Source organism: Aedes albopictus, chromosome 1 (assembly GCF_035046485.1).
Source record: "Aedes albopictus strain Foshan chromosome 1, AalbF5, whole genome shotgun sequence".
Classification (NCBI taxonomy): domain Eukaryota; kingdom Metazoa; phylum Arthropoda; class Insecta; order Diptera; family Culicidae; genus Aedes; species Aedes albopictus.
In genome coordinates, this window is record NC_085136.1 from 232,343,504 (window position 1) to 232,357,591 (window position 14,088).

Below are 14,088 nucleotides of genomic sequence, written 5' to 3' on the forward strand. Positions count from 1 at the left end.
AATTAAAATTAAATTAAAATTAAATTAAAATTAAATTAAAATTAAATTAAAATTAAATTAAAATTAAATTAAAATTAAATTAAAATTAAATTAAAATTAAATTAAAATTAAATTAAAATTAAATTAAAATTAAATTAAAATTAAATTAAAATTAAATTAAAATTAAATTAAAATTAAATTAAAATTAAATTAAAATTAAATTAAAATTAAATTAAAATTAAATTAAAATTAAATTAAAATTAAATTAAAATTAAATTAAAATTAAATTAAAATTAAATTAAAATTAAATTAAAATTAAATTAAAATTAAATTAAAATTAAATTAAAATTAAATTAAAATTAAATTAAAATTAAATTAAAATTAAATTAAAATTAAATTAAAATTAAATTAAAATTAAATTAAAATTAAATTAAAATTAAATTAAAATTAAATTAAAATTAAATTAAAATTAAATTAAAATTAAATTAAAATTAAATTAAAATTAAATTAAAATTAAATTAAAATTAAATTAAAATTAAATTAAAATTAAATTAAAATTAAATTAAAATTAAATTAAAATTAAATTAAAATTAAATTAAAATTAAATTAAAATTAAATTAAAATTAAATTAAAATTAAATTAAAATTAAATTAAAATTAAATTAAAATTAAATTAAAATTAAATTAAAATTAAATTAAAATTAAATTAAAATTAAATTAAAATTAAATTAAAATTAAATTAAAATTAAATTAAAATTAAATTAAAATTAAATTAAAATTAAATTAAAATTAAATTAAAATTAAATTAAAATTAAATTAAAATTAAATTAAAATTAAATTAAAATTAAATTAAAATTAAATTAAAATTAAATTAAAATTAAATTAAAATTAAATTAAAATTAAATTAAAATTAAATTAAAATTAAATTAAAATTAAATTAAAATTAAATTAAAATTAAATTAAAATTAAATTAAAATTAAATTAAAATTAAATTAAAATTAAATTAAAATTAAATTAAAATTAAATTAAAATTAAATTAAAATTAAATTAAAATTAAATTAAAATTAAATTAAAATTAAATTAAAATTAAATTAAAATTAAATTAAAATTAAATTAAAATTAAATTAAAATTAAATTAAAATTAAATTAAAATTAAATTAAAATTAAATTAAAATTAAATTAAAATTAAATTAAAATTAAATTAAAATTAAATTAAAATTAAATTAAAATTAAATTAAAATTAAATTAAAATTAAATTAAAATTAAATTAAAATTAAATTAAAATTAAATTAAAATTAAATTAAAATTAAAAATTAAAATTAAAATTAAATTAAAATTAAATTAAAATTAAATTAAAATTAAATTAAAATTAAATTAAAATTAAATTAAAATTAAATTAAAATTAAATTAAAATTAAATTAAAATTAAGTTAAAATTAAATTAAAATTAAATTAAAATTAAATTAAAATTAAATTAAAATTAAATTAAAATTAAATTAAAATTAAATTAAAATTAAATTAAAATTAAATTAAAATTAAATTAAAATTAAATTAAAATTAAATTAAAATTAAATTAAAATTAAATTAAAATTAAATTAAAATTAAATTAAAATTAAATTAAAATTAAATTAAAATTAAATTAAAATTAAATTAAAATTAAATTAAAATTAAATTAAAATTAAATTAAAATTAAATTAAAATTAAATTAAAATTAAATTAAAATTAAATTAAAATTAAATTAAAATTAAATTAAAATTAAATTAAAATTAAATTAAAATTAAATTAAAATTAAATTAAAATTAAATTAAAATTAAATTAAAATTAAATTAAAATTAAATTAAAATTAAATTAAAATTAAATTAAAATTAAATTAAAATTAAATTAAAATTAAATTAAAATTAAATTAAAATTAAATTAAAATTAAATTAAAATTAAATTAAAATTAAATTAAAATTAAATTAAAATTAAATTAAAATTAAATTAAAATTAAATTAAAATTAAATTAAAATTAAATTAAAATTAAATTAAAATTAAATTAAAATTAAATTAAAATTAAATTAAAATTAAATTAAAATTAAATTAAAATTAAATTAAAATTAAATTAAAATTAAATTAAAATTAAATTAAAATTAAATTAAAATTAAATTAAAATTAAATTAAAATTAAATTAAAATTAAATTAAAATTAAATTAAAATTAAATTAAAATTAAATTAAAATTAAATTAAAATTAAATTAAAATTAAATTAAAATTAAATTAAAATTAAATTAAAATTAAATTAAAATTAAATTAAAATTAAATTAAAATTAAATTAAAATTAAATTAAAATTAAATTAATTTTTTTTTTTTTTTCAAAGTGATTACGGCGGTAGCAACACTGTGCTTATGTTCTACACCGCACCCTTTCCCTACATTTGCTTCTAGGAGCCTCTATTTTTGTTTCAACACACAGAAGTACGTAGGCATGCGTGGCCCAAGTCGACACTGTTTTGGCCTGCGTTGAACAAAAATAGTTTCAATAAAAGTTTCCCCTTTTTTCTTTTTGTCAATTGTTTTTTTTTTGTGGTATGGTCCATGTATTTAGTTAGGTTCTTGTCAATTTGTCAGTTATTCGAAGTAGATCTCCAATATGTAGTCAATAAGTCAATTAAGTCATTCTGATCTGTTCTATCATAGCAGCTTTAGTCTTTGTTTTATTGAAGTGTAGTTTTATTGGAAATATGCTGAATATCGTTATTAAGAAGAGACGTCTGGAACTGTGTCCTGCTAGTTGTTCCGTCATGCACTAATAATGCCTAGGAGATTAACGAAAACACGAACACACGTGTCAGATGTCCATTGCGTAGAAAGTCAAGGAAAATAGGTTTCTTTATTGTCAGTTGTTATGTAAGCCTCGCTTGAAGCACTTCCCGTGAGAACCCTGTCATCTGTACACCAACTAATCCGTATCTTCGTACACAGCTAAATACTATACTGCCAACCGGCGCAAAGCCTATGGGTAAATATTAAAAAAAAAATGAATAATAATGCTGTCTAGCGCGTTGTTTTCTATCGGCCACTATTTTAGTCTAGTTCCCAACTGCAAGCTTTTTCCAATCTTATCGTCAATTGTCTTCTAGATACCCCACGGAATTGATGAGTAGTGAGTTCAATGCAGAGATCCCCCCCCTCACTCTCCCAAATTGTGGTAGGCCCCCGCTAAACCTGCAAACCAGAGCCACTCCCAGCCAAAAGCTCTAGCAAATGTGGACAAACCGGTGCTCAACGTGCTCTCCCATAGTGGCAACATCAAATATGTGGACTGTACAACAATAGTAGTTTTAATGAAATGAATACTAAGAATTTAGGCCGACACTCGAAGTGACGAACTTTACAGTGCTAGTTGAGTAAATACACGAAAGATGGGTAACAACAAATGTGCACAAACAGATGCATAACAATATGCATGCAAAAAAGGCCGCAACTATCCATGGTGAATTTAAAATAATGACAGCGTAAATATAATGGAACAGACTCACCGAATTTAGCTCCAAAATGCCCCCTAGACGATGGTATTGTTCATACTCTTTGTAGCCACGCGTTGTAGAAAATGAACCTGAAATGACAAGAAGACAGTGGGCCGCCAAACTCCACAAAATGGCGGCCCGGAAATTTTAGTATTCTGTTTATAGCATTGTTGAGCATCATAGAGAGCATAATTTATATTCAGTTTTAAATATAGTTTCTTGTTACTATGCTAAGAAATAGAGAGATTCAAAAGTTTTTTTTTCTACCTGCACCAGTGAACTTCTTGAGTGAACAGCATTCAACATCTAAAATTTAGATTCTAAATTGTTCATTCACTAATGCGATTTTCTTATCACCCTGCCCTGTCTTAATTAGAAGATATAAGTAATGCAGAGACATCCCATATGCACTCTTGCATTACATAATAAGGTTGGACCCTGCTGCAATCAATGTCGTTATGCTATCCACTCCTGAGTTTATAGTTGCTATAAAAATAATTTCGAAGAAGTGAAAAAGAATAGTACGAATCAACTTGTTAATAAAATGCTGCTACTATTACTATTACTACTACTCTTACTACTACTACTAATACTACTATCAAAAGTGCAATGAGTGATCGTTGGCTTCCCAGTCTTGTTAGTAGTTAGAGGGTTAGTATAGACTGGTAATAAGCCCTGTCGGTCCCCCCAGCACTGCGCGTAATCAACTGTTGTTAGATCATGCGACAGCAATTAAGCGTATGCTGGAGGCATGACAAATCAAGCGTTTAAATTAAAGTCAATAAAGCAATGGTATGATTATTCAGATTCTATTTTAGTTTAATTTAGTAAAGAAATGCTTTAATTCAAAACCTAGTTACTTTCAAATACTATTCCATTTACTATTTCACTAATTTTCGTTACTATATTTAATTTAGCTAATCTATAATTATAAACGATCAAACGATCAATTCTGACTATACATGTCAATGGTTGCTCCTCCGTGATTGATCTGAACTGGTACCAGTTGCACTGAGATCCAACTGAATAAGGGGCTGGGACATTCCACTTATTCTCAAAGTGCAATTTTAGCAGCTCATGCATATTTGATCAATAACGGCGCCGGCCAAGTCCTTATAGTCAGCTGGGAAGGGAAAGGAATGTTAGAGTGTACTGGTTGTTGCTACTAGAGACCGAGAGCACTCTGCGTCCCCACAACCAGCACGGACTGGGGTATTTGTTAGACGAAAAGGATGGGAGATCTGGGAGTCACCGTTGGGTCGGTGATGCGATCCATGGATAGGGTTATTTATAGTGTTCGTGATAGATTGTGTGGTGAATAAGGTGAATAAGGTCAAGCGGCACAGCACGCTTTGGTTGCATAAGTTATAGGCGTTATATATACACTGTGCTGTGAGTGGAAGTTGGAAGGGAGGGAAACGACTTTTTCCAATTCGTTTCTGGTTCTAGCGATGGCTATGAACATATGAATATACATGAGTTGTATATGTAGAGAAGAGAGAGCGAGAGAAAGTGGATAGAAAGATATAAAGTAGGATGAAAAGGACGGGCCAGGGATTGAACCCATGACCTTCTGCATACGAATCAGAAGCGGTAGCCACTAGACCACCAAGCCCGTCTCTTTAATTTAGCTAATCTATAATTATAAAAGACTAAAACTGAAACTATTTAAACACATTTTCACTATATGACGACGCTTGATAAGCCATCGTCAAACCCATCACTCTTGGACAGGGAAATTAAAATTAAATTAAAATTAAATTAAAATTAAATTAAAATTAAATTAAAATTAAATTAAAATTAAATTAAAATTAAATTAAAATTAAATTAAAATTAAATTAAAATTAAATTAAAATTAAATTAAAATTAAATTAAAATTAAATTAAAATTAAATTAAAATTAAATTAAAATTAAATTAAAATTAAATTAAAATTAAATTAAAATTAAATTAAAATTAAATTAAAATTAAATTAAAATTAAATTAAAATTAAATTAAAATTAAATTAAAATTAAATTAAAATTAAATTAAAATTAAATTAAAATTAAATTAAAATTAAATTAAAATTAAATTAAAATTAAATTAAAATTAAATTAAAATTAAATTAAAATTAAATTAAAATTAAATTAAAATTAAATTAAAATTAAATTAAAATTAAATTAAAATTAAATTAAAATTAAATTAAAATTAAATTAAAATTAAATTAAAATTAAATTAAAATTAAATTAAAATTAAATTAAAATTAAATTAAAATTAAATTAAAATTAAATTAAAATTAAATTAAAATTAAATTAAAATTAAATTAAAATTAAATTAAAATTAAATTAAAATTAAATTAAAATTAAATTAAAATTAAATTAAAATTAAATTAAAATTAAATTAAAATTAAATTAAAATTAAATTAAAATTAAATTAAAATTAAATTAAAATTAAATTAAAATTAAATTAAAATTAAATTAAAATTAAATTAAAATTAAATTAAAATTAAATTAAAATTAAATTAAAATTAAATTAAAATTAAATTAAAATTAAATTAAAATTAAATTAAAATTAAATTAAAATTAAATTAAAATTAAATTAAAATTAAATTAAAATTAAATTAAAATTAAATTAAAATTAAATTAAAATTAAATTAAAATTAAATTAAAATTAAATTAAAATTAAATTAAAATTAAATTAAAATTAAATTAAAATTAAATTAAAATTAAATTAAAATTAAATTAAAATTAAATTAAAATTAAATTAAAATTAAATTAAAATTAAATTAAAATTAAATTAAAATTAAATTAAAATTAAATTAAAATTAAATTAAAATTAAATTAAAATTAAATTAAAATTAAATTAAAATTAAATTAAAATTAAATTAAAATTAAATTAAAATTAAATTAAAATTAAATTAAAATTAAATTAAAATTAAATTAAAATTAAATTAAAATTAAATTAAAATTAAATTAAAATTAAATTAAAATTAAATTAAAATTAAATTAAAATTAAATTAAAATTAAATTAAAATTAAATTAAAATTAAATTAAAATTAAATTAAAATTAAATTAAAATTAAATTAAAATTAAATTAAAATTAAATTAAAATTAAATTAAAATTAAATTAAAATTAAATTAAAATTAAATTAAAATTAAATTAAAATTAAATTAAAATTAAATTAAAATTAAATTAAAATTAAATTAAAATTAAATTAAAATTAAATTAAAATTAAATTAAAATTAAATTAAAATTAAATTAAAATTAAATTAAAATTAAAATTAAATTAAAATTAAATTAAAATTAAATTAAAATTAAATTAAAATTAAATTAAAATTAAATTAAAATTAAATTAAAATTAAATTAAAATTAAATTAAAATTAAATTAAACTTAAATTAAAATTAAATTAAAATTAAATTAAAATTAAATTTAAATTAAATTTAAATTAAATTTAAATTAAATTTAAATTAAATTTAAATTTAAATTAAATTTAAATTAAATTTAAATTAAGTTAAAATTAAATTAAAATTAAATTAAAATTAAAATTTAATTAAAATTTAATTAAAATTTAATTAAAATTTAATTAAAATTTAATTAAAATTTAATTTAAATTCAATTAAAATTAAATTAAAATTTAATTAAAATTTAATTAAAATTAATCAAAATTAAAATAAAATTATATTGAAATTAAAACTGAATTGAAATTGAATTAAAATTAAAGTGACTCACCGACACGATGAGGCCAAACTCAACGGAATCGGACACTGTTTTGGTGATGACTGGTTCCGGCGACAGTGCGAAGAGAACGAACCGAACTTATTGGCCAGCAGCAGCGACGAGGAACTGACGGGTTGGACGACGGAACGGCTGAAATGGTTAAACTAATTGAGACGCGCAAATTTTTCTCATTTTCTCGACCGACGAACGCGATTTTTAAGCTGCCGCAACTAACAAAGTTTTTTTCCACTGCCATTTGCTCAACTGTCAATGACGCGCGAAAAAATTGAACATTCAGCATAAATTCGGGGTTATGATTTATGCTCTCGAAAATTTTTCGATGAGCAACATAACTAACAAATGCCTAACAGTGTCGAACGCCTAGCTTCCTCCGTGCTGGGTAACTTCGGAAGTGGTGCGCTGTAAAGTGTCTCGAGTATACCAAAGTGGCGAATCCTGGTCGTTTTGACAGGTCTCCTGCTCGATTGGAACTATGGGGATGACACTAAATCGCCTGTTCCAATTTTGACGTTTCTCCTCTTTGTTCTATCCAGGCTCGTTAGTGCGCTGTATAGCGGACAAGGTTTACTCTACAGCGCATCACTTCCGAAGTTAGGTCCGACGCATGGATTTGGAGAAAAATCCAACTTCGCTAGTCGAAAACTCCGATTTTCAACTAAATTGAGAATAGTATTGTGGATTTACCGGCTATTTCTGGAGCTCGATTTGAATAGGTCGTATGTGCTTTTGTCGGTATAAAATTCGATCAGTTTAATTTAGTCATTGTAAATAGCAATATGGCAGATATTTTGCAAACTTTTAATGATGGAACAGAAAGCCTGTTTTGTGAGGATTCTGCTGTATGTATCAACTTTGCTCAATTTCAACGGGTTTCGCTATAATAAGCGAATCCAACTGATCGAATTTTTAATTGTAATTGTAATTGTAATTGTAATTTTTATTGAACATACGTAAGCCTGTAGGTAGTACCCTTTTTTCAGGTCAAGGAAAAACAACATTTTGAGTTAACATTAGGAGTGCAATAGTTACAGTTAATAAACATAATAGAAATTAATCCTATTTAACCTATTCTAATTTGACTTATCTTTAAACACCTACATATCTCTACATACACACTTTAACGTCTATCTAGTGCTGCTTTGAATGAACTGATAGTTGGCAGTTGTCTTATAGTTAAAGGAAGCTGATTCCAGTGAATTACACCTGCGATCAAAATGCTTTTTCTTTTTGTCGTTGAATGTTGTGGAATCAAGAATGTACAAAGTCTTTCCAGGTGTCCTCTTCTTAAATGCTGTTGTAGGTATGCAGGTAATGTTAATCGACAAAAGCACATACGACCTATTCAAATCGAGCTCCAGATTTGTATTCTACCGGTTACTTGGGTAGGGGGTCATTCAAATATGACGTCCATCGTTTAGGGGGGAGGGGGGTCTGAGAAAGTGTGACACTCCATGTATAAGGTATACAAACTAGCGTGACAGAGGGGGGAGGGGGGGGTCTATAATTCCCGAAAAATGATGGACGCCATATTTGAATCGGCCCTAGCCGTTACAAAGTAGCCGTTTTCATATTATGTTTCCAGTTCAAAACCGAATTAGCGACATTTTTTCTTTGACTTCCGCTGCTTTTGCCTTGCGTTAAACACAATGTCGGAAGTGGGGCGCTGTATAGAGCACCAGGTGTACAATACAGCGCCCCACTTCCGACATTGTGTTTAACGCAAGACAAAAGCAGCGGAAGTCAAAGAAAAATGTCGCTAATTCGGTTTTGAACTGGAAACATAATATAAAAATCAACTTGATTGTCAAAAAATGAATGTCGCTGAGTAGCTAGTGGCAAGGAGAAACAGCGCATACAATAAAAATGTTTAAAATAATTTTTAAGTTACTCTTTTTACAAAACGGCTACTTTTGAGGGCATACTAAAGCGACCGGTAGAATACAAGTAGCCGGTAAATCCACAATATTTTTTTAACTTCAATTTAAAGACAAACATATTGAAATCTCGCTTCATCCGTGCATCAGAACTTCAGACGCACAAAATATTTAATATCAAGATGCAAGCTTCAAACAACAGTGAATTTCATTATAGGGCACTGCACTGTTTTGATTTTGTATGGGATTTTGAAGTTTCTTGGCCTTGTTGTTTACAAAATTTCTGTAGGAGTGAAAGAGAAGGAGAGAAATTTATGCAGTGCCCTATTCTGCTCTTTCTCACTTGTAAATAATAAGCCTCAAATAAAAAGATTAGGTACACTGGTTTTGTTTACGAAGAGATTTGTGCGCCCGAAATCGTGAGTAGGTGCCGAAGTCGGCTATTTTGCGATTCTAACAAGTCTGTCCTTAACCCTTTATAAGGCAGTAGCAACTATATTGCCACCTACTGTTTGTATTTTTTTCTGTTTTATATAACAACTTACTTTGAACTTATTTTTTGGTTTACGTAAAAATGGGATTAGTAACAACGCCTGGATTTTTTTTTTTTGGCTCTAAAAAAAGCTTTTACAACAATTTGGGAGCCATTTGTAGTCTCAAAAATGGCTAAATTTGACCGCGTGAAGAAAATTAGCTCAAACTTATTGTAAAATTATAGATTTGTTAAATATTTTAATAAATTATCAAATTATGGGTTGAAATGAGCTGAACTACGCAGTTTATATTATGGGTTAAGCCATAATCCACTCTAAAATCTCTTTCCCGGCTTTTTGTCGAAGTCAAAAGAAGAAAAGTACCCTAAACGGGCAGTGGCAAGAATATTGCCACCAGCGCTGGTGGCCTAAACGGGCAGTGGCAACTATATTGCCACCTCAAAAGCTCGTTTTTGGGGTTAACGGGCAGTGGCAACTATATGAGCCATTTTACGAGACGTTTCGGATCAGCTGATCGCTCATTTCATGAATGAAAATTTGACAGGAGGTTGCGCCCAAGCCCGTGAGTGTTAATATCAATATCAACATTGTTGTCGTTTCGTAAAATAGACTATTGCCACCAGCGTTTTTGGACTGAACGGGTAGTGGCAACTACACTGAACTAAAACTTCCTCCTTGAATCGTCTGCAATGCGACACGCTCTTGCCCTTTAACGAAAGTCAGTTCAATATCGGATGATCGGCATATGGTTGAGTTCATCTTCGGATGACGAGCAACCGTATGATATAATCCGAATATAGAATGATTTTCATATTAAGATGGAAAAAGAGAAATTCAGTGATCGAAACATGATCTTTCGTAATCGATTTGATTTTCTGATGGAAAACGAAGCATTTTGGTTTCAATGGTGTTCAAAAATCATCCGCAAATCAGAAGACAATTCAGAAGACCTGTGAGATGTGCCTGATTAGTAAAATGCGAAAATCGTTTAAAATCATTCTGGATAAACTTTTATTAATAAAATATTCTATTAACATCATATTGAGCTGACACAATTTTAGGCACTCGAGTTCCCTTACAAACTCTTAAAAATATTTGTAGACAGCCTCGGCGCGGAACAATGGTCCACCGTTTATCCGCTCCGGTGAAATCTGGAATCATGATCGCCGCCGACAATGAATGATGTCCTCTCAGCACTGAGCGGTTCTGTTGCGATTTACTCCAGAACTGGCGCTCTGCCGCCGTTGCTCCCAATCTAAATAGCTGCCTCACCGTCTTCCCACGATTTTGTCTACACAAATCCGTTTATGTTTTGCTGTGGGTAAAACGAACGAAAGCATTATAATTTATTCAATTAAAAACATACATTCCACTTACCTGCCTGTTTTTAGATCCGTGCTTGTCTTTACTTATTGAGAAATTTTTAACTATGGCGTCACTCTACCTGATTTCCACAGAAACGTCGTCGCTGCAGAAGAAAAAGATTCCATGAGCGGATGATTACTGTTGTGGGGCAACTCCGTATCGAATTCAATTCACTATCGAGATGATCTTCCGTTGCTGCCAAGCAATACGAAAATCGGATGACAGCTCATACACACTCAAGCAGAAAACCATATGGCGCCAAGATGATAGTCATACAAACTTGAGAGGATACGTCTTTCGCTTGTTTTTGTCATTCAGAAACGAAAGGATTCATTTTAACAACTGAGCGAATGACAAATCAGACGATAACAAGAGGAGGTTTTGGTTCAGTGTATATTGCCACCTAAATTTTTGAGAGTTTTCTTTCAAACAAAAATTCTGGAGCAACATTTGAAAAGGGCCCAAGAGGTCTTGTGTCTTTTTTCTAAAACGCTCCGTACACTGAAATAAATTTTGTTGTCGTTTCCACCGAATCCATGGTAGAATTAAGAACTGTACCAACAATTTTCAACCGAATGCAAAATCCTGTTAATTGTACTGAAACATTGTCAATATTACCATGCGTGTATTACTGTTGACTAAAAACATTCTTGGTTCTACTATTTGGGCATTGTAATTTCGACCATGTAGACTTGAATGTTGCGCGTCTTAGATAAACATGGTCAAAAATACAATGTCAAAATAGTAACATCAAGAATGTTTTTAGTCAATGGTACTTCACGCATGGTAATATTGACAATGTTTCAGTACAATTAACAGAATTTTGCATTCGGTTGAAAATTGTTGGTACAGTTCTTAATTTTACCATGGATTCGGTGGAAACAACAACAAAATTTATTTCAGTGTAGGGCATAACAGCAGCCCGCCCACGTAAATGGACACCGTTATCCGAAAGATCTATGTTTGCTCTATCTGATAACTATAGATAGTAGAGTAAACATAGATCCGCGGACACCGCTGACTAAAATCTTCAGGGTCTTAGTTTTTGTAAATAAGCTGAGGGGGGCTCAGGAGCGACGTGTGAAGCAGTGAAGAGAATTGTCAGACAAAAGAGGCACAAAACAAGCAACAAATAAGGTGCGACGATTACTCTTTATCCCTACTGGTAACAGATAATGACATGATCTCGAAATTTTTTGTTGCAGACAAAACGAAACCTGAATTTGTTGCGTACTTTTCAACTCGTGAATAATCAATTATTGCTAACCCAAAGTCGAAACTGTTTGATGATAGAGCTTCACCAGAGTTGCGGTGTTTACCGACTCGAAGTTACGTTCGAAAATCGCAATGCAAGGCTGAAAAATCTCTAAACTCGTGGTGTACGATGTTAATCCCATTATTTTAAAGTTGGGACAAACTTATGTCGCATGGGTTTGTTTGTCGCAACAAATATTGTGCATCCTAGCTTAAGGTGAATCGGGACGCTGTGTTATTTTTCCTATCTTCCCTCTCTTTCTAACAATTTGCCTCGTGATTTTGAAGATGGTAATCTCGATTTCTATCGCACAGATGAGGCTGAAAAACAATCAGCATATGCACTGCAAGTGAGCATACACAATGATAGATTTTTGTTCCATTATATGAAGTAGAATCTGAGATTACCATCTTAGTAGCAACAGAGCAATGGCGGATATTTCCTCGTAATCTCAGATTCTACTTCATATAATGGAACAAAAATCTATCATTGTGTATGCTCACTTGCAGTGCATATGCTGATTGTTTTTCAGCCTCATCTGTGCGATAGAAATCGAGATTACCATCTTCAAAATCACGAGGCAAATTGTTAGAAAGAGAGGGAAGATAGGAAAAATAACACAGCGTCCCGATTCACCTTAATCACTCAGATCCTGCTGATCTGATGTCGTTTTTCTTTTTGATCCAGTTCCAACCTGGGTTGGAACTGGATGAGATCACAGTTTGAACCCCAACCCGACTTCGGTTTCGCTTGTACTAAAGTTTGTTTGACGTTGTTTGTTCACACATTTTCCGCCAATCCAGTTCCAACCCAGGTTAAAAAAGAAAAACGGCATGAGTCAGCCTCCATATGCGCCCGTTTGATTTGTACACGGCGGCTGACAGCTCCACCCGGCGGCTGCAAAACAGTTTTAGCCAAGGTGCACACCGTGTACAAATCATACGTGCGCGGTCTGGCGCGATCTGAGGCTGCGCGTTTCGAACGCAGCTTGCTGAGAAGATAAGCGCGACAATACCGAAGTCGGTGTTTAGGAATCAAATGCCCGACTTTTTTCTTAAAATCGGTTAACTTTCATTAAAATTCATACAAAATTTTTAATTTCATTTAACAGTGTATGATACCGCGCTGACCAGTGTTGCCACAATGTACAGATTATTCTGTAAAAGTACAGATTTTTTTCAACTTTTTGGTACAGATTCTGTACGGTACAGATTACAGATTTTCAGCAAAAGGTACAGATTTTTTGAATTTGAGAAAAATACGTTAAAATTCAAATTGAAAACATTTTTAATACTGATATTTTTGTTTTTTAAAGTTCAGAAATTGTTAACAGTATACTCAAATTAAGTGTTTTTCATAGTTTAGACTGAATGTAATGCTCTTTTTTGTGTATTTTAAGCGATTTTAAATCAAATGTGGTACCAGGGTACGAAAAACGGATCACGCCGAAAAACAAACGCATTGTCCTAAGCGGTGCATGTCGGTAACAAAAGCGCTCCGCAACAAACGCATGTCAGGCGATGAGAGCAATAAAACAAACATCGCTTGCCGTGCGTGTGCTGATATTCCGGCTTTTCTGCTGAAATGTTCGACCCACATTATCGAATTCATAAGCATTTGGACGAAATAAAACTCTTGAAAATCTCAGAGTTGAGTTTCAGTTGTAAAACAATGCGAAAATCACGATGTGAATAGAACGAGACTAATATTCCTACCGTTTTTGTTATGAACAAACTCGGGAGCGATTTTGTCATTATCTGCTAACGAAAAAACAAAGCGTTGTTGCCGTGCCTTCTTTGTTGCCTATTTTTCGCTTGCGGTGGAATATTCTGCGTACACTGTGTGGTACAAATTTGGTACAGATTTTGGGTACAGATTTTTCGAATGTCTGGTACAGATAAA

The 14,088-nt window shown here is 27.3% G+C and overlaps 1 long non-coding RNA gene across 1 annotated transcript; it reads left to right on the forward strand.

The window, feature by feature from the left end:
• The first annotated feature begins 2,309 nt into the window (after window positions 1–2,309).
• On the forward strand, window positions 2,310–4,045 carry LOC134285518 (uncharacterized). Its single transcript, XR_009996441.1, has 2 exons — window positions 2,310–2,974; window positions 3,096–4,045. It is a non-coding gene; the product is annotated as an uncharacterized LOC134285518 (long non-coding RNA).
• The last annotated feature ends 10,043 nt before the right edge of the window (window positions 4,046–14,088 follow it).